Consider the following 22,415-nt stretch of genomic DNA (forward strand, 5'->3'; position numbering starts at 1 on the left):
CTTCGGAGGCAGAGATTCATCCAGATCTCTGTGAGTTCAAGGCCACACTGGGAACAGAACCAGGCATGCCTTTATTCCCAGCACTAGTTAACCATAAAGGTCTGGAGGTCTGTACAGACAGACAGAAAGTTACAGAGTTGGGCAGAAAAAGGGAGTTACGTAGCTGGGCGGAGAGAGGAAGTAAGAGGGCAGGGACAGAAGGCATAGATGCATGGGTAAACAGGAAGTAGGTCTCTCTTAGGCTGAGGATTTCTAGTGGTAAGAACAAAGCTGACTTTTTTTCTGCTTCCCTGATCTCTCAGTTTTTACCCTAATATCTGGCTCCAGGCTTTTTTTTATTATTATTAATACCTTTTAAGATTTGTCTTACAGTCCTCTTTCTAATTTTTGTATAGAAACAGGGTTGTTTGTTTTGCTACCAAAAAATGCTGCTATGATAGATATGTTCTGTGCTTTTGTTGAGGCCAAGCACCAAGGAACTTCTGTTTTCCTTGTTTTCTTAGTTATTCTTCCTGTGAAGAAACTGAGCCAGGACCAAGTGGTAACAGATAAAAGATGGTACCTGTTTTAGTTAAGGTTTTTATTGCTGTGAAGAGACACCATGACCAAGACAGCTCTTATAAAGCAGAACATTTAACTGGGGTGGCTTGTTTACAGAGGTTAACATCAAGGTGGGACATGGCAGTGTCCAGGCAGTCATGGTGCTAGAAAAGGAGGTGAGAGCCCTACATCCTAATCAGCAGGCAATTACATTGGTTTGGGCCAATGGGAGTAGCTTGAGTATATATGAGACCTCAAAGCCCACCTCTACAGTGATTACAGCCACTCCCACAAGGCCATATTTCCTAATAGTGCCATTCTCATTAGGGGACATTTTCTTTCAAACATCCATGGTATCCTTAATTTGCTCTCTTAGAAGTCTATCACCATCAGACATTACCAGAAAATAGATACTTAGAACTTACTGAAGAAAAATACCTGTGAAAATGAAATCTATATTCCCTATAAGACAACTTAATAATTCTTATAATGTGTCAGAAAATGTGATAACTCATATATAAAATAAATGTAATTTCAGCTATTCCAGTTATCTTGAAATGCTGATGGACTCTCTATGTCACTCTTCCCAAAGTTGGCAAATATGTTATATTTTGAAGGAGAGGGATTTAGGAAAAGCATTTCCAAAATAATGATTTCACATATATGGATAAGTAAAAAGCTTTGATATATTTTACCCAGTGCCTATAGAGCTTTGCCCTAACACACAAGCACTAAATATAATCAAAATATGCCTATTCATGGGTAAGTATGTATATCCTATATACACTGCTCCCTGTATCTTCATCATACAAAAATAAAAATGCAAAATAGTAGAATGAAAAAACAAATAGAACGTGCTGAGCAAATTACAAGTCAGTCACTGCTAGTAGAATACATAATTCACAATATGAAAAGCAAGATAACCAGAGTTCATTAAGCTCCTTCCATGTATCAGGCATTGTATGAGGCATGTTACACACATTAATTTTCTTCTCACAATAATTTTATGAGATGTTTATAAATAGTCACAACTGATATAGGAGTGAGCAAGACTAATAAACTCCAGAGTTGCACAAATAGAGTTGCTATGGCTGGCATGGAAGCCTAAATTTTATACTTTTTAAGTCATTTTTACTTTAGATTGTGTTTTGGGTTGGTTTGTGAGGGGTTGTTCCGGGCTCAGCATAGACACCTTGACCCAAACTATATGCTTGCTTAAAGCTGCCCATAAATTTCTATGAGAGTTATGAGGGAAGCTGTCATCTTCATCCCACACAGCATCCAGACAGCAGTAGATTCTTGTCTCTAGAGTTCTTGGTTACATTATATTTTTCTAAATAGCCTCCAGAAAGGTATGAAACATCCTTACCTTGTACCAACTTTCTTAGAAATTTCATCAACACCTTTCTTTCTAGGACTACTTTCTCTACTCTTTGATAGAATCCAAACAGAAAATGAATGTGGCAAACTGGTTTGAACCCTATACTGTATCAAAATACTATGATTTAGTGTTTAATTTTGATTAATGTAAACTGTTGCTCAAGCTTATTTTTCCAGAGAAAGCATATGTGAATCAACTTAGGCTAAAACTTTTTTTTAACTATAAAACAATTTGTGGTAAGTGACCTATTGTCTTGACAAGCCTGACTTATTTGGAGATTTCCATGGGAATCCTTTGTCTATCAACTCAATGGATAGAATGCAGTCTGGTACTGGAAGCTTTATTTGGTGACAAGAGATGGCCATTTGGGACTCTGTCTCACCATTATTTGGAGGTTTCATTAGGATCACCTTCATATATTTTAAGAAGTTTCTACTGCACTAGGTTTCTACACTATACCTCAAATGCCCCTCAATTTTAGTTGTCTCTCCTGGCATTTCTTCTCAATCTCCACATGATCCTATATTCTAATCCACACATAAAATCTATTCTATTTCCCTCACCTAGGGAGATCCATGTGACACCCTTCCTCTATACCTAACCTTCTGGGTCTATGGGTTGTAGCTTGGTTATTAGTTACTTAATGGTTAATATTTACATATAAGCAAATATATGCCATATTTATATTTTTCTGTCTGGGTTACTTCACTTTAGGATGATTTATTTTTCTAGTTCTATCCATTTATCTGCAAATCTTATGATATCATTGTTTTAGCAACTGAGTAATATTCCATTGTACAGATATACCATGTTTCCTTTATCCATTCTTCTGTTGATGGACATGTAGGTTGTTTCCAATTTCTGACTATTAGGACTAGAGCAGTGATGAACATGGTTAAGCAAGTGTCCTTGTTGTGGGATTAAATATCCTTTGGATATATGTCCATGAGTGGTACAGCTGGATATTGGGTTGTCCAATTCCCATCTTTCTGAGGAATTACCCCACTGATTTCCCTATTGGCTGTACAAGTTTGCATTCCCACCAGTAATGGATGAGTGTCACCCCTTTTCCATATCCTTAATCAGCATGAGCTGTCACTTGTGTAATTGATCTTAGCCACTCTGACAGGTGTAAGATGAAATCTCAAAGTAGTTTTGCTGAAGGTAACACCCAGACAATTCATTAAACATGGAGAGGTTGATAATAGTTGTGCCAGAAACCCCATCCAAGGACTGAGGAATCTGGATGAAAACATCCACAGCTAGGCCCCCAGGTGGAGCGCTGGGAGTCTAATTAGCAAGAAAGAGGAGGGTTTATATGAGCGAGAATTGTTGAAACCAAGGTTGAATAAAGCACAGGGACAAATAGCCAAACGAATGGAAACACATGAACTATGAACCAAAGGCTGAGGGGCCCTCAACTGGATCAGGCCCTCTGAATAGGTGAGACAGTTGATTGGCTTGATCTGTTCGGGAGGCATCTAGGCAGTGGTACCAGGTCCTGGGCTCGCTGCATGAGATAGCTGTTTGAAACCTGGGACTTATACAGGGACGCTTGGCTCAGTCTGGGAGGGGGGCACTGGACCTGCCTGGACTGAGTTTATCAGGTCGATCTCAGTCCTCCGGGGTGGCCTTGATCTGGAGGTGGTGGGAATGGGGGTGGGCTGGGGGAAGGGGAGGGGGCAGGAAGTGGGAGAACAAGGGAATCTGTGGCTGTTATGTAGAACTGAATAGTAATGTAGAACTGAATAGTATTGTAAAATAAAAGAAAAAATTAAAAAAAAAACATGGAGAGGTTGAGCTGGTATATATATTGAACATGCATCCTATGTTCTAGTGTCTTTGGTGCAGGAAAGTATACTGTAGTCTACCAAAAAAAAAAAAGTGTATTCATCAACATAGGCACAAACCCTTTGATCTATACTCTGTCCTGCCTGCCAGTTATGGTGGCACTAGCTTGTGGCAAGCGATGTCTGGTTTGACCTAAGGCCCACATCATGAGATGGAACCCAAACCTAACACTGCTTGGATGATCAAAGAACAGAAACTAGAAAGACCAGGAACCTAAAGTAAAATCAAATACTACTGATCTACAACAAAAGTAACAATAAAATGACTTAATGATATTCTGCTATACCCATAGCCATCATCAGAGAAGCTTACTGCTGAATAAGATAAGAAGAAATATAGAAAACCACAACCAGTTAACACACACACACACACACACACACACACACACACACATACACACACACACCACCCTGAAATACACACCTCTTTTTTGTTTGAAACAGGATATCTCTGTGTACCCTAGCTGTCCTGGCACTTGCTCAGAAGTCAAGACTGGCCTTGAACTCAGGGATCCACCTGACTCTGCCTTCCAAGTACTGGAATTAAAGTGTATGTCACCACCACCCAGCTAGCCTGTTCTTTTATAATGAGAGACAGATGGGAGTGGATCCATATGGGAAGGGATTTTAGGGGGAAATGTGAGGAGTAGAGAAAGGGGAAACTGTAATTGGGATATATTGCATGAGAAAAAATATATTTTTAATAAAGGGGAAAATTATATAGAAATCAATATTATATACTATGAAGTAGTTTATATTTCAAAATCCATGGTCATTCACATTCTAACTCATTCTTACTTTGACTATTTTAACTGGAAAAGAGTAGACAAGGAGCTGATGGGCCACCAATTAATTTTTAAAAATAAGATGACTTGGCACTGTTTCAGTATGTGCTTCTTCTAAATGACTATAGGGAAAAGTCATCCTACTGATTTAAATTCATTCTATAGTTCCTCTTTCCACAGTCCTTACTGTTAGTCAGGCCTGTCTTTTTAACACTGCCCACATTAAACTTTAGTAATTATTTATGTAGCATATTAATGCCAATTTCTTTTATTCAATTACATTATCCTTGAGAACTAGTACATACCAGAACTCTGAGTCCCTTCCACAGAGGAAATTCTTAATGAATGTAGAAGGATGAATAAGCCAAAGTGTAAATAAATGACATAGTCAAAAGAAAGAATTGTAGAAAAAAGTTGAATAAAACAGATTCTAGTGATATTTATTTTGTTCACTTCTCAATTAGAAGTTGACTCTTCTCATTTTTAAAATTAATACATGTATATGAACATATATATGTGAGTATATTTTTAAATATATAAGTCAAATCATGGGTCTTCTTTTCCCTCAAAATTCATAGTGATGACATTTCAATTGCATGTGGGAATTGGTTTCTAGACTCATCTATTTTATCATTATCATACCTGCAGGATTCAAAATTAATTTTTGGCAGCATAACTCGGTGCATTTGCCAAAAATTCATCTCGTACTTCTTGACTGTAGGAAGTCCCTAGCTTGTTAACTCACTCAACGGCAAGCAGGTAAATGTCCTATGAAAAGTGGAAAAAGCACAAGTTTAACCATTGGAAATTTCTAGATATTTTCTCTCTTGAGAAATACTGAAATAATGCTTGGAATAATAGCAACTGCCATTATCTTTGACTGACTAACTGCTTATGCATGACAGTATACACTAAGGCAGAAGTCATTTATTCCTTGTGATAATCCTAGGAAATTAATATTACCCTCTCTTCCTTTTTAAAAGAGAGAATTGAAGACTAAATTTGTAGGTTCACACAAAGGAATACATAAAGGAGTGAAGTAAAACCTCTAAAACTTTTGGTCTGAATAGAGGTCACTATCAAGATATGATTACATTAATGGGAAGCATATAAAATTAAATACTTACATGACACCAAATACAGAATCTAACATTAGTCACACAGTAAAAGTTCTAAGTATTTTAGATCCTTGACTTACACTTTAAGTTTATGAGATAAGTATAGTGTGAGTAGGATTAAATAAATGTTCGTCATCAATTTGTCAATCAGGAAAGTGACACACAAAGAGGTTGAGTCAATTAACATACATTTGTTAAATTAGTGAGCCAAGATTCAGATTACTACTTCATCTCATGACATTTGCACTTAACATCATCAATACTTGTCCCTCTAAGTTTTTCTGACTTCTCTCTCAGCACAGCCAAGTACTGTATGTGCTCCTGAATCAACTGTGGCTTTTGTTTATTATTCTGAAGACTATAAAGAGATCGTGATGAAAAAAAAATGGATGATAGGAAGGGAGGGGAGTTACATTCTGCTTCACCTACTCACTGCCTGACTATCACTGTTGGGAGCTGGACAGATCCAAGGCTTTCTCGGGGATCCATGAAAGAACATAAGGAACACTAGTTCTGCGTCCTTGTAAAGGAGCAGTCTTCACAAGGTCGTCTGGGGCTGGAGCCTAGGCCTTGAAGGGTTTCAGTTCCTGGGAACTTACTTTCTCCCCTGAAAGACTGTGGTTATTAGCTCTAAGGCAGCTATGTCTGAGGGATCCTATGTTATCTTTGGCAACACTGTCTGGTTTAGCTCTATGCTGACCTTGGCCATTTCCTCACTGCTAACTGAAATGATGTATTTATTAATAAACTTGCTTGGCACAAGTCATAGCTTGTGCAAGACCTCATGACCACAGCTTTCTGTCTTCTCATTCCCTGGTCAACTCTCTCTCAGGAACCTGTCATTAAAAATGGCCTGCTGGTCCATAGCAAGAACAATAGAAATTGAACATGCCAAGTAAAATGATTAAGAAGTCAAAATTCAGACAATATAGAATATGCTATATCTCTAACAACCTATGGCTTCTAGAATTCATCAGATAGAAAACAAATTTCTCTTAAGAAGTAATTCTTCTGAAGGACATTAGAGGGAAATTAGAATGACAGTTCAGTGCAACACATGTCTCTTTACTTACTCATCTTAGGTAATTCACTAAAATGGATTCCTGAATTTTTCATTATCACTAGACAATCTAAAAAAAAAAACCATACTATTTTTTATCAAAATCCCTTTGTACAAGATCTTGATTATTATAGATTATGTAAGAGTAACCAAAACTACTGTGGCCCAGCATCAGCCATGGTTGTTGTACTACTAGTTGAAATATAATTCTTTTTTTTAAAGATTTATTTATTTATTTGTTTGTTTGTTTGTTTGTTTATTATGTATACAGTATTCTGCCTGCATTTGTCCCTGCAGGCCAGAAGAGGGCACCAGATCTCATTACAGATGGTTGTGAGCCACCATGTGGTTGCTGGGAATTGAACTCAGGACCTCTGGAAGAGCAGTCGGTGCTCTTAACCACTGAGCCATCTCTCCAGCCCATGAAATATAATTCTTAATACTACTGCTCTTCAGTTCCACCCTTAGTAAAATGAAGAAACAAGGCAAGTTGGCAATAAAACATTTCTATAGAAAAACCTATGGATATTCAGTAATCTTCAAGAAATGTGAAAGAGATGAAGTAACAAAAGTAGCAAGGAAATTTTATTTAAGGAAACTTCCCATACCTACATAAAAACTATAATAAAATATCAAGAATGGGTATTATAAAAGAGAAATGATAATTCCTGACAAGAAAAATAGGAGCTTGTCATGCTACTAATGGGAATATAAATTAGCATAACTATCGTAATAGTGTGGGAGTTCCACAAAAATTAACACAGAATGATCATAGGATCAGCTGTCTCATTAATGAATACATATGAGGGAAAATGAAATCAGTAGGTTGAAGAGATATCTTCTTCTGTGCTCAATATCTTTTCTCAATATCAAGAAGTAGAAACAACCCAGATTTATAAACTGATGAATTGATTAGGAAAATATTGCACCCCACATACATATAAGTCTACTATTATGTCATATAAGGAATAAAATCAAGTCACTGTATCAACATGTCTAGGACTAATAAAAATAGAGTCAAATTAGATAGACAGACAAAAATGTCAGACTTTTGTGTCCTCACTAATGCATAATGCCAAAGAATTGTTTTCATAGAAACTGAAAATAGAATGAGAAACTAGTGGCTGTTGGTAGTTACTGATAAAAAAGGATAGAGATAGTTGATCAATGGGTGTTAAGTTACACCTAAGAGTAAAAAGTTCTGGTGTGGCATCACACTGTAGGATGATACAGAGAACAATGTGATATTCATTTCGAAAAGCAGGGACAAAAATATTTGAAAGTTTTCCCCATAAACCAATAAGTTGGATGTAAATTCCCAAGTCTACTGGATTCTAATGCCTTGTGCATATTCCTCTTGTCCACACTATCCCCCCGGCTGTTACTCTCTCACTCTAAGAACTCAGTCCAGATGTCTTACCTCTTACTCTTTGTTATTATTGTTGTAACACTTCAGATGATGTCATTCAAGTATTGTCCCTCTCCGTATCTAAAATACTGCTTCATCTACTCAGGCATCCAGTGACTCCTTCAGAGGCATTATTCCACTGCCCAAGTCCATGTAGCATGAAGCCTTACCAACTTCTCTCTGAAAATCTCCATTCTTAATTCCACATGATTCTCATTCAGTATCTCCTTTCCAAAAATCTCTCAGCAACTGTAACATTGCACTTATATCTATGGCCATGCCTGAGTTGGCCATTTCTTTAGTTATCTCAAGAGCTTCTGTTTACTAATTAATTGTAGTGTTTCAAGGGCTGAACTCAGTTCTTGCAATAGATCAAACTATAAGTTGCTACAAATTAAAAAATTAACCTTGCTAATTTATCACATTTTCTTATAATATGAAAGAATTTAGAAAACATCCCAAATGCATATGTATTTTTATTAATGAAGTTCTTATGAAGGAAGTACAAATTAAGGTAATCATTTATTCAGTCAAACTAAAATGACAATCTATTAATTTCAGATGTTAAAAGACAAATTAACAATCTGACATGCATCTAAAACTAAAGTCAGAATCTAATAAATATATTAAATATTTGTACCTACCTAGTGAGAATAATCACAGCATTTTAATATGTTTTACACATATGTTATTTGCTGATTGCCAGATATTTAGATTTTAGTAACTAACTTGGAACTAACTAGCAGAAGAAACATCAGCTGATCATAATTATTAAACACACAGTTTTTTATTCCTCCCCATAGATGAAAAGAGAAAAAGATTAATGAAGTGAAATTTTTTGAACCCACTTAAGGTGACTATGAAATGAAATGATATCTATACACAGTCTATTTGTCTAGCCTTCCTCTTGACAGTCATGACACTTGTTGGAATTCAGATTCTTCTTAAAAATTGAAAACTGCCTTTCCAGATCTGGTGCCCATGGGGAAATTGTCAAAGAATTACCATGTGGAGAATTTCAAGCTGAAATGTAAGCTCTACCTGACAGCTGAAATAGGTGTTCATCTTTATGTCTCAGTGATGAGAATAGACACTAGTGGAAACAGACATCTCCTTTTTAGATTCATAGACATTATTTTTAAAATAAAATATTGTAAGTACGAAAAGAGGAAGAATCTAATGCCAATTGCAATATTTCCAGTGTCTGACTCTGTCTAACATTGACAAGGGTAGAAAAAATATATTTTGGTTAAACGTTGGGTCTAAATGGTAGTGAAGTTGTGTTCAGAAAGCACCAATTCCTAAAATTCTCCAAGGAGCCTTCTGAGGTATTTGAACCTGGATCTATAACATCACAGCCACCTGAGAAATAAAGTCTCCTCTACAGTGTGGAAATTGAAGACCCTATGTTTTCAATCACCCGGTTTCTTACTGAAATCAGATAACGTCTATCTTGGCCACAGAAAAGTCCAAGCAAATAATGATCTCTCCAAATCACAGCAGAGTGTTTGCAGCAGTAAAAGTATTTTAACACTAAGATCCACATGTGTTCAATCACCCAAGGAGTCTCTTAGATTACAACCTAATTTCTTTTCCTCAGCACTCTTTTAAACTGTAAAAATATAGTAAGATAAAACAAAAACTGACATCAAAGTTGAAAAAGACAAAATAACAGAGGAAAAGAAGCCAAAAGAAATAACCAGAATCGGAGACTCACTAGTTTTCACATAGGAGAATCCCATAAAACATGCTAAACTGGAAGCCATGATGTATATGCAGAAGACCTGGTGCAGACTTGGACATGCTGCTTCGTTCTTTCAGGTGCGCTTTGCTCATACAACATAACTTCCTAGAGGTCCAAATATCTAGGAGACATGACAGATGGATGCAACATATACAATACTTTGTGTGTTGAACTATATTTTTAATTATTAAATTCGTAGCCATTGTTTTATTGCTTAAAAAGGGGGTTGGATTAAAGTATCTCATTCACACACAAAAATTGATTAAAATACTAAATTAAAAAATCATTGTAAATCCTCCTATAGAGACATCATAATTCATTATAGGGGCAAACATTGTTGGCTACAAAAATAGTAGTAATAGCCATACAGATAAAATTATCATGAACATATATCGATTGGTTATTATGTTGTTGTTGTTGTTTTCTTTTTTGAGACAGGGTTTCTCTGTGTAGCTTTGTGCCTTTCCTGGATCTCACTCTGTAGCCCAGGCTGACCTCGAACTCACAGGGATCTGGCTGTCTCTGCTCTGTCTGTGCTGGGATTAAAGGTGTGCGCCACCACCACCCAGCCGATTGGTTATTTTATAAAAAGCAACTTTAAAAGAATCTTTTCCCAAATCATCACCATTTTGTATAATGGCATTACAAATAAGGGCAAGTGATACTTCTTTATTAGAAATGGGAAAAATGAAGGTATTGTAGACTAGTAACATACCCAGTCATAATAATAAGTAGTCATAATAATATATAACTAGGGCACAAACTAAAGACAAGCAATTAAACTCTAAAACTTGTACTCCTAGCTACCAGTATGGCCAGGCATAACAGTCAGGCTATATTTATATATATGAGATCCACAACAGAAGCCATTTTATGCCTAAGTACTCTCAACACAATAAGTAATTATCTGAGCAAACTGACATAGCACCAAATAAAGTACTTGATCACCCTGAAAAGGGAATATGAGCAGTGATGAAAACTTTTAATGATCTGGAGCCATATTTAGTACTTTATTCTGACTCTGAAAATCATGGGTGTTTGAATCTCCATCAAAAATGAAAGGCACCAAGTACAGAGGCATTTTATTCTAACTCAGCATGATAGGCAGAGAATAAGATGACCATGGAGAGGTGCCCAGTGCTCATCTCACCCTCCACACAGAATGCCAACACATCTTACTAAAAGGACCACAAGGTAAATCTTATCACAAAAATACATTTTGAGAAGATGCTACATAGCAAATTTAAAATAGCTTAACATAACCACTGGGTTAAAGAAATTGACATTGCAATAACAGCATGAACTATTCATTTGATCCATTTAATTGATAAATGAACAAATAAGACCCATAAAAATGAGGTGGATGGCCGTTTGATATTGGATAACCAAGTGATATGCTCTTCCCTGGGAAATACTATTTCTTGTGCTTTCAGCATTCCTTGGTTACCTGAAATTCTTTGTGTGTGTCTTAGGCCTCTTGGACTTTCTTCCATTCACACTGGTATGTCTACTGTTGTTGTCCTTGTTAATCAGTCACATTGGTGAGACATTATGAAAACATACACATACTGTAACATACAGACTGAGCACTTTGTATTTATACATGTAGGAGTATACATGACACATACACCTATATATCATATTAATTAATATATCATATGATTTTTATATAACATGCATTAATTGTTGTTTTATACACACACGCATAAAACATTTTAAGAAGATGCTACATAACAAGTTTTATCTAAATCTATATCTGTATATCTATATAGAGAGAGCTGTGTGTGTATAACAATAATTAATGAAAAAAGAGATCAAGGAGGGGTATATGTGATGGTTTGGAGGGAAGAAAGGGAATGGGAAAATGATGTGATTATAATATGAAAATAAATGAAATATTTTTAAAATTTTGATAGGGTTCCTAAATCTTACAGCTAGCCATTCAATGTTCCTTTAACTTCTACTCTGTCCAATAAAGCAGTCACTGGTTATACACTTTTAACAACTCAAAATACATGACTAGTTGGGATCAGAATGTATTGTAGGTGACGTGTACATAGAATTTCAATGGCTTATACTAAAATATAAAATATACAAAAATTATCACAAATAATGCTGGTATTAATTCTATTTATTTTTAAAAAGAATTAGTTAAAAGTGTTTTTTTAATGAAAAAAAGTAAAATAAAACAAAAACCACTATCTCAAAGCTAGATAAGGTAAACCAACAGAAGGAAAAAGCCCCAAGAGAAGGCACTAGAATCAGAGACCCACTTGTTCACACACTCAGGAGTCTCATAAAAACATTAAAGTGGAAGCATTAATGCATATGCAAAGGACTTGGTGCAGACCTGTGTTTGCTCTGTGCGTGCTGCTTTAGTCTCTGAGTTCATATGAGCGTTGCTCAGCTGATTTAGAGGGCCCTGTTCTCCTGATGTGTTCCATCTACTGGCTCTTACATACTTCCTATCTATACTTCCAAGGTTTTCACTGAGGTCTTAGGGGAGGAATTTGATGGAGATACTTCATTTGGAGCTGTGTGTTTAATCTCTCTCTCTCTCTCTCTCTCTCTCTCTCTCTCTCTCTCTCTCTCTCTCTCTCTCCCTCTCTCTCTCCCCCCCCTCTCTGTATAATGTCTGGCTGTGGATCTCTGTATCTCTTTTCACCCACAAAAGGAAGCTCCTCAAATTATGTCTGAATAAGTCACTGCTCTATGAATAAAGCATAATGTCAATAGGAATCATTTTATTGCTACTTTTATTTTTCTTAGACCAGTAGTATTTGGTTTGTTTAAGGTCTCTGGGTTATCTAGGCCTTGGTTCTTGGTCACCCAAACAATGTTAGGTGTGGATTCCATCTCTGCCTTAAGTCAAATCAGACAGTGGTTGCTTACTCCTACAAGATTTGTGGCACTATTGCTGTAGCATAATTTGCAGGCAGATTATAGACCAAAAAGTATAGACTGAAGTGTAGACCAAAGGCTTTGTGGTTGGGCCGGTGTATCTGTTTCTCTTTTGGTAGCTTGCAGAGTACCTTCTAATACCGAAGACATTAGAAATAGGCTCTATGTATGCTTCAGTTCAACCTCTCCATGTTCAATGAGTTATATAGGTGTTGTCTTCAGCAATTTAAAGGTAATATTTTGGTCATAGAATATCAAAAATTTCTAAGTGCTTTTCACTAATTCATCTCATCTTTTATATATACATATCTTTTGTATATATATACATATATATATATATATATATATATATATATATCTTCTAGAAAATTTGAAACTCTACTCCCAGCTCACATTAGATTTGTATTTGACTACATAGTTCTAGACCATTATTCTACTCATGTGCATTTCAAATATATGGAGTCATTTCTTTTATGAAATCCACATCTTTTTATTAGTTCACCAAAACAAACTCCTCTGTCATTCAAGAGCCCATGCTTATAGAATCTAAATTCTACGCCAATCAAGAAATGCCAAATGCAGCTTCGTTATCACCCTGTCCTTCATTAATAGTGATTCCATGCTTTATGCTGATAATTTTACTATTATATCACATTATTCCTGAATCTCCACTGTGCCCCAAAATCTATTCTATACTTTGACAAATGCTTACTTGGCAAAGTGCTAATGAAAAAGGAAGTGTACTAAGTTTTCATTGCCATAGAAAAATCAAAGGTAATTCCAGAAAGAGTATTTTGTTGTTGTTGTTGTTGTTAAGCAATTGCAATAGATACATACCAATTCTCAGATGGAAATGAAAGGGAATCATGTTTATATAACAAGACAACATAACTATATTCTGCCTCAAAACCTGAAAATTTGTTTATTTGAAGGTCATGTGATGGGACAAATAAAAAAAATGGAAAAAAAATATATCCAAAACACAATAGAATAGCCTTAACTCAGTCAATTAATGAGATTCAACTCACCATCAACCATGGTGAACCACTCTGTATCTGGCTTCGGTGTCTTTGGCTTCCTTGTCCCCTAGTTATCACCTAAGGCACCACGACTCCGAACCTTGTTTCATCTTCAGTTACTTTGGCTATTTTCATGATTCTGCCAACAGGACCTTGTACTTTGAGTTGTGCCCAAGCATTTACTGCCTCATCTGACCTCATCTATAATTCTCTTTTAAGACAGAACCCCTCCCCTCTCTAGACCTCAGCATGTGTCCCACCCTCTAGTTCACCCCCTTTATGTCACAAACTAACACTGGGGGCCTGCCCATTTCTACCCTTCCCTATGACTTCAAGGTGTATTGACTCCTTCAAAATGTAGCTGACTTATTTGGTCTATGGCAGGGCCTTAGTTAGTCTCTGTATGGAGCATCTCCACACAGCTCCAAAATAAACCTAGAACAAATAGTAGGCACCCACTGGATGTTCTTGGTGTCCTCTGGTCCAACTATAAACTGTCACTTGTCACCATGGTCCTCCATTTCCCCTCCTAGCACCCCAGTATGGGGCCCAGGGCAGCTTGGCTACACTGTTGCCGTGAAATGCTTGAGATAGACTAGTCAGAAAGTAGGCCTGAGTTTTGGTTTACTGTAAGACAACACTCAGTTAAAAAAAGACAAAAAAAGGGAGTGGCACACGTCTTTAATCCCAGCACTTGGGAGGCAGAAGCAGGCGGATCTCTGTGAGTTTGAGGCCAGCCTGGGCTACTGAGTGAGTTCCAGGAAAGGCACAAAGCTACATAGAGAAACCCTGTCTCGAAAAACCAAAAAAAAAAAAAAAAAAAAAAAAAAAACATAAACTGACACCACCAAGGCACTACCTAGGAATAGCCAATCAGCATCCAAAGGGAGAAATACCTAACATCCCAAAGGATATACCTAATGTTCCAACCATTATAGATGTCACCAGGTGTCCCTTAGCCTAGCATGTGCCTATCCCCTAACTGCAACATCTGCTATGATAAAAACCCTATCCTGACTGGGCTGAGGGCTCTTTGATCTTACCACTGTGTTGGACAGATTGAGGATCCAAGCTCTAGCTTGAATAAAGACTGTTTTTGTGTACAGATTGGTACCCAAGTCTCTTAAGTAACAATGGCCCCAATTTCATGATGTGGCTGCTTTGTCTTCTGATCCTTGTTTCTCCTCTGAAGAAGTAACTGCAGTCCCATGCACTGAGACCACTGAAGCCCAGCCTCATTACTGTGTGGTCCTACATATGGCCTGACAGGAGCTGAGGCGGGGGGTCTATATGCTTGGTTTTTTATCATAAACTTGCTCTGTGACTCTTTATATATTTTTGGTTGCTTGGTTTTTAGAAGATAGTGTCTCATCATTTTGCCCTGGCTGTCCTAGAACTCACTCTGTAAACTAGGCAGGCCAAATTTATGTAAATGTGCCTGCCTCTGTCTTCCAATTGCTGAGATTAGAGGTATGTGCAACTACATCCTCTAGACTGTATTAAAGCCAACCTGTGAGAAGACATCCACAGCACAGGTCTCTGTGCAGTCTCTACAGCAGCCATGCTGACCTAATATAATGCCACACAGTAGCTGCCAGGGCCCAGAGAAGGGAAGGGAGCTCTTTGATGGGTCTAGAGCTTCCAATCAGGTAAATGTTCTGGGAATTAACCAGAGTGACATTTGCATAACAAATGAATGCAGTCTGCCCTGCACTGACCTATACACTAAATGACTAAAATTATATATTTTCTGGTACAAAAAAAAAAAAAAAAAAAAAAAAAAGAATAGCCTTAACTTAAAGACATTCCCATGTGATAAACAATAAGGTATCTATACATGGTCTCCTGGAACCAAAATTGAAAAGTAATAACCATGTCATAGAGTCAGGAAAAAAATTCTCTCTCAAAATTCTTCTGATGACCCAAAATCTCAGTGCAAAAGAAGTTTCTACAGCAAATTAATTCATGAAGTCTGTGTCTTCTCTGAAAATAAGATTAAACTCATCAAACTTCTTTTGTTCTCCCCAAGGAAAGCATATTTCAGGCACAGACACTGCAAAGTGATTCTGATCACTCAAGATAAACTATCACCTATCAAAGTGATTCTGGTCAATCGACATAAACTATCACCTATCCTGTGGAAGAACTGATACTTTCCAGACTTCCAGTACAGCAACTAAGAGCCATGGTGTATGAGAGAAGGTGGGGGCACACTGAAGAGAGGACAGCAGCAGGAATGAAAAATGGCTGATGGTGAGGAGTGCTTAGAGATGGAGCCATGCAGCTGTCACCAAATTAAGGGGATTCCTAACTTGGAGCTTTTTCAACAGCCCAGTGCGGAAAGGTTGGTAATCACAGGAAGCCAAATATCCAGCTGGGCAGGAGAAAGATCCAGCACTTGACAGTCTGAATCTGAATAAGATCAGGCCAGAAAGTCACAATTGAAGTGACACCTGCCAGGACTGCCACAGCAGCTCAAATTGAAGGTGACTTGTTTGAAGCTCTTCCTAAACAGACCCCTTAGGACCTTTATTTCCATATACATAACCACTCAATATGTTTGGAACGGAGACACCATACTATGGACATTCCCTGGTCATGAGACAGAAGTACACAAGAGTTCCATGAAAAGAGAAAAGATGCATGCTAGAGATGGATTCTCTGGCTACCAGAACCTGAGGTAGCTCCTGACCCAGAAAGAAAGTTTGACCAGCCAGCCTCCAAGATTCAATCATCAGCTGCTTACAGAGGGACTCATGCCTCTTGAAACTTGCAACTTCAGCTAGCAGCTGCTCCTGCTACTCTAACCTGTGACCTGCTGACCTACTCTGCAAAAGACTGCTCTGCCATGGCACCCCAAATCCCTCTGAGAGCATAGGGCTATATAACACCTGCATTCTCTAACTTAGGCACACCAAAACATAACAAAGTTTATAAACATTCTGTAGTGGTTTGAAAGAAAATGGCTCCCAAAGGGAGTGGCACTATTAGTAGTTGTGTCCTGTTGGAGGAATGTGTCACAGTGGGGGAAGGCTTTGAGGACTCTTTTTCTCAAGCTCTCCTCAGTGTTGAAATTACACAACTTCCTGTTGCCTATGAGTCAAAATGTAGGACTCTCAACTCCAACACCACCTCTGCCCGCATGCCAACGTGCTCCCCATTCTGATAATGAACTGAACCTCTGAAGATATAGGGGAGCCACCCCAATTAAATGTCTTCTTTATAAGAGTTGCTGTGGCCATGGTGTCTCTTCACAGCAACAGAAACCCAAAGACACATTCTAAATGCATTGTATTACAGGAAGGCTTTTTGAAACAGCATTATGAGATAGCTGTTTGAAACCTGGGACTTATACAGGGATGCTTGGCTCAATCTGGGAGGAGGGGACTGGACCTGCCTCGACTGAGTCTATCAGGTCGATCTCAGTCCTCAGGGGTGCCTTGATCTGGAGGTGGTAGGAATGGGGGGTGGGGTGGGAGGAGGGGAGGGGGGCAGGAATGGGGAGAATAAGGGAATCTGTGGCTGTTATGTAGAACTAAATACTATTGTAAAATAAAAGAAAATAAAAAAACAGCATTATTTTAACAAAATGGTATACATAAAAATAAAAATTTCACTAGAAAATAGAATAACTAAAAGTACTTTTATCTATGTTGATGTTAGAAAGACTACTAAAATTCAACCTTTATTTCAATATAGTTTAGCTGCCTAATAGAACTAATTGCACATGCTAGCTTTGAATTTTCTCTCATCAACCATACCTTTTCTTTTATAGTCCACTAGAAGAAAATTAAACAATAATGTAAACAGAAAATTAACACTTTTTCTATATTGTGACTACCACTAAAATTTTATTAAAATACATTTTATTGCTGGCATATTGCTATTTGGGAGGCAGAAGCAGTAGGCCTCACTCTTCAGAGAGAACTCTCAGAGGCCAGCCTGGTCTACAAAGTGAGTTCTAGGACAGCTAGGGATCGTACACAGAGAAACCCTGTCTCTAAAAACATTAAATAAATAAGCAAATAAATAAATTTTATTATGTTGGGTATAAAATGTCATAGTACAAAAGATTAAGGGTATTGACAAGTTAATCTTTCAAGTTAACCATCAAATAGTGACTGAGCATCTCCTGGACACAGGGATAAAAGCCTCACCAAGAAGACAACTGTCCCTGGGTTCATATCCTGGAGAGAGAAATCAAAATAGTGCTTGCACTTTTAATCAAAAACTGCAAGATATGCTAGAAATTGTAGGGTTTTACAAAGGCATACAATAGGGCATGGATCTAAAGTGGCGAAGAGGAAGTAAAGTCCAAACTGCCTTCAGAAGGCTAAAATAATGCAGACAGAAAACACTAGACAAGGTCTCTGCTTTGCTACAGGATGCACAATGCCTATAGTATGAAGATCTTTGGGGACATGGTGTGGGAGAATCAGAGAGTGCCATAGACAAGGCTCAGTCATGCAAGGGACTTATTTTCATACTCAAAATAATGAACTTTATCTTAAAAAATAAGAAGTTTTTGATAATGTTTTCGCAATTAATTTTTATCAGGAAAATGTCAGAACTGAGATCGTATTCCCCACTACAAAATAACACGTTCTCTGTGTTGAAGTAAATTAGGAGAAGGCCTAAAGATGGGTTATCAATAAGGATGTTGGGACATGGTGGTACTTGCCTCTATTCCAGCACTGGGCAAGCTAGGGTAGATAGATTAAGGCTTTTAGGACAGCATGGGTTTCATAGTGAGATCCTATCTCAGAAAGAAAAATAAGCAGAAATAGGATTTTTTTTAATAGGAAGGGAGGAAGAGAGGGAGGGAGAGACGGAGGGATGGAGGGACGGACAGATGAACAAATGAATATGCCATATGTTGCACATTTTATCGTCTATAAATCCACAATCACTTGAAGACTAGTTTTCAAGTGCTAAAAGGTCAGAATTTTATTCTGACATGTGTTAAACATTAGCTCTTAAAGGATAATTTCAAATTAATGTAATGAATACTAGGAAGATTCTGAAATGTGGTGTTAAAGGTGATTGTCTAGGTTTCAGCTTTTCAGCTTTTCCAGATGGGAAAGGGGATCTCTACATGAAGTCTATCACAGAAAAAAAGTAAAAAAAAAAAAAAAAAAAAAAAAAAAAAAAAAAAAAAAAAGTAAGCTTGAAATATATGATCCCAGAGAACACACTTCATAAAATCTACATTTTGGAGCAAATTAAAATGTGAAAACTGAGCAGTAGCTGAACTTATCATATCATTTTGTTTATTTCACAAATAAATAAGGTTGCAGAATTAAGAGACTGATTTTTGTATGTTGTCTCATACCTATAATTCCAGAGCTTGGAAGAATGAGGCAGGAGGGTTCCATGCCAGGTTAGTCTATGTAGAAAAACTTTGTCTCAAAACTAAATTATAAAAAAAAAAAAATAGGAAAATACTAATTTAGCTCTTCATCACTGACTCAAAATAATACTTTAGAGGAAGCTTTAGCCTTGTGGGTAATCAATAAAATATAATACAATACAATATAATATAATATATCATATCATATATCATATCATTTGTAATAATATATAATATAATAATATGTAATATAATTTCAATTAAAAGTTACCTAATTTGAGCAAGCAAGAACTGCTTAGAGGTTTTTTTTTAATGTATCCTCATATCCTAAAGATGAGTTTTCCTACAAAATATCAACATTAAGTAGGACACGTTTCCCAGGGAGGTCACAGGTGTAGGTCGATTCACTGGTGTTGGTCTGGTATCCTACCTGGCTCCCTGACCCCATGTCTACACATCCCTATCTGGTAGCAGGCTGAATTTGTGCTGCTATTTCTACCTTGCTTAATCTTTTCTTATGATTTCATGCTGCTGTGCTATGGGGACTTTCAGAGAAAAAGTGTAGCAACCAGTGCCAGTAAAAGCAGAACACTCAATACTGAACTATAATTTGTGCTTTTGAGTTTACATAAAACATATAATCCCTAGATTTATCCATGCTAGACATCTTCTTTTGACATTATAAATTGTTATTTTATGAATTCCAACTTTATCAACAAACATTTAATGCACACAAGTAGCAATACTGAAATAAATTAATAATGTAACCAGAAGATTGTATGTTTTCAAAAAACATTAAGTTTTCACTCATAGTGGACAATTCGTACAGAATTCAACATTCCTGGAAACACTTTTGCAGCAAATGATTTCTATAGTTCATAAATGAATGAAAATTTAAATAATATTCTTGTAGTTTTATACTTTGAATTCTCCATTTGCCTCATTCTGTACTGTGAGTTGTACACGTTTTTAAAAGCTCAGTTTGCTTTGGATTTAGAGAAGGTTTTGAAGTCACCTTGAAGAATATCTTCAAAATCCTCTTTCTAGACTGCCAGTTAGCACTTAAATGATCTGAGTAACTGTCTATTCTATTATTTTATGAAAAAATTAATGTTCTACAATCTTAGCTATCACTTTTTATTTCAATAGATGATAATTCTCACACTGAATAGCAATCTTGAAGCGACAGTTTATCCATGGATGATTGCATCTTCCTTTGTTCCATGAGCAATGCTAATCTTGTAACAGTGACTCTCAAGCACCCAGATGCACAGCACAGCAGAGTGTAAATCTGCTGCCCTGAAATTTTCCTCTCATGTTTCCTCAGACCCATTGTGACTCTTCCAATAAGTTGAATGTCCTTTAACTCCCTCCTTCTTGTTCTTTCTTATGCCCTGATCCACTAGCCATGTAAAAAATTCACTTAAAAATGCTGAAGGTATAGTCTATGATTGAAAAGATACAGCTTCTGAAAATGGAAACCACTGGCACCTGAAAGCATAACCATCTGAGTGTTTATGGATAATACACAGCACCTGAGAACCATAAAGGTTCATGGGAGGAATTGCAAAGCTAAATGTGTTTGTTTGCTTCCAAGTCATTAGACAGAGAATTCATCCTCCAATTCAATAGTCACTTTTACAGTAAACACACACCAGCCAGACTTATTTATCAAGTGCATTATTTCATAGATTCTTTAGAAGTAAACACACCTGTAAAGATGATCTTGACATTGGATAAACATGAGGCTCCTTGGATTGAAAGAAAATGATGAAACAAGCAATTACTAAATAGAGTATTAGATGACTAGAAGCTAGAAAGCTTCTATTTAGTTATAAAAGAATATTAGTAAGGATTCAAATAAAGCAATGTGTGCTAAAATATTTAACAGTGGTTGAAAAATTATTAGTCCGAAAGCACAGAAAATATAAGAGCCCTTAAGTTTCAAAAAATCAACATTTAATTAGACCCAGTAAGTTGTCTAATGTAGGCTAACAGCAAGGAACAAAAATGCTCCAAATTTAAAGCATATTTTCATTTACCCACAAATGTTCTGCATTATAGATCAGAACCATGTTAATTATGCATTGCTTAAATAAATATTAAAATTAGACTGCCATTCCTAGGCAAACATCACCTAACAAAAGGAGAAGGTTGTGAAATTGTATATGGAAGGACAAAGAATATTCCAAACCTCAAGAACATATCGATAATGAAGACTTAATTATAAGATTTTGGTTACAGAAAGATACTTGATTTCTCTTAATTTTTTGAAGTAGGCACCAACTCTGTATGTTGGTGGCTAGCCAGGAAATAAAGCAGGTAATATGAATAAATGCAAACAGACAAAAATGTGTGATTGCAAAGTCTGCTTAGAAAATAGAATTTTGCAAGCCTAATTATCTGCTAAGTGTACTCTGCACTTATTCTAACTCCTCCTTTTCTGTCCTTGACTTAGACAAAATTTACTTGCAAAATAGGTAAAACCGTTTTTGCTAAAGTATATAGCATTTTTCCCATTTCTTCTCATTTTCTGCATAACATTGAATGAAAATCTACATATTTATACATGAGCCATTAGTGTAGCCTGAGTTTACATATAAGCTTTTGCCACTTATTTTGCTTGTGAGTGGTGTTTTTTTAAAGTCTAGAGAATAAAAAGCTACTGCATAAAGTGCTTAACTAAATCAATTTATTTCCACCTGCATAATTTTAGAAGTTTAATTACATATTCATCTGCTGAGAGCTCACACTAGTCTCTGCTTCTTTAGAAGGTAGACTGTTTCAATTACTAACCATTATAGGAAAAAATGCTTTATGTTAAATCTAACATTTTCCATGTATTCCAGCTGTTGCCACTTTAAGTAAGGAAAAGAAAAAAAGCAAGACAAATATAATGTATATGTATATATAATTTCTTATGCTTTCTAAAACTTAAACTAAACTGAATTATTAAATCCTATTCTTAAAATTTAGGGAGGCACACAATTACAGAAAGATGAGCTTCATATAGTATAAGACTACATGATGCATTTAAAATCCATGGCTACATCAAATTCCACAAAAACCTTAATAGTTAAAGTCAACTGAACAAGATGTGACGGGAACCTTGGGAGGAGAGTGAGTCATCCAGCATGACAAGACTAGACTATTGTCTGTCATTCTCACTGCACAACAAATTTTCACTTTGCTACCTTTTGTAATGCAGAGTCAACACAAAAATGTGTGCATCACAATGGTATTAGTAGAGCTGGTGATC

The 22,415-nt window shown here is 36.6% G+C and overlaps 1 protein-coding gene across 4 annotated transcripts in view; it reads right to left on the bottom strand.

Annotated features, from left to right (window-relative positions):
- Lingo2 (leucine rich repeat and Ig domain containing 2) overlaps positions 1-22,415 on the bottom strand; it is a 1,171,857-nt gene that overhangs the window by 1,073,483 nt on the left and 75,959 nt on the right. The window lies entirely within an intron of this gene.

The sequence above is a fragment of the Peromyscus leucopus genome, chromosome 2 (assembly GCF_004664715.2).
Source record: "Peromyscus leucopus breed LL Stock chromosome 2, UCI_PerLeu_2.1, whole genome shotgun sequence".
NCBI lineage: Eukaryota > Metazoa > Chordata > Mammalia > Rodentia > Cricetidae > Peromyscus > Peromyscus leucopus.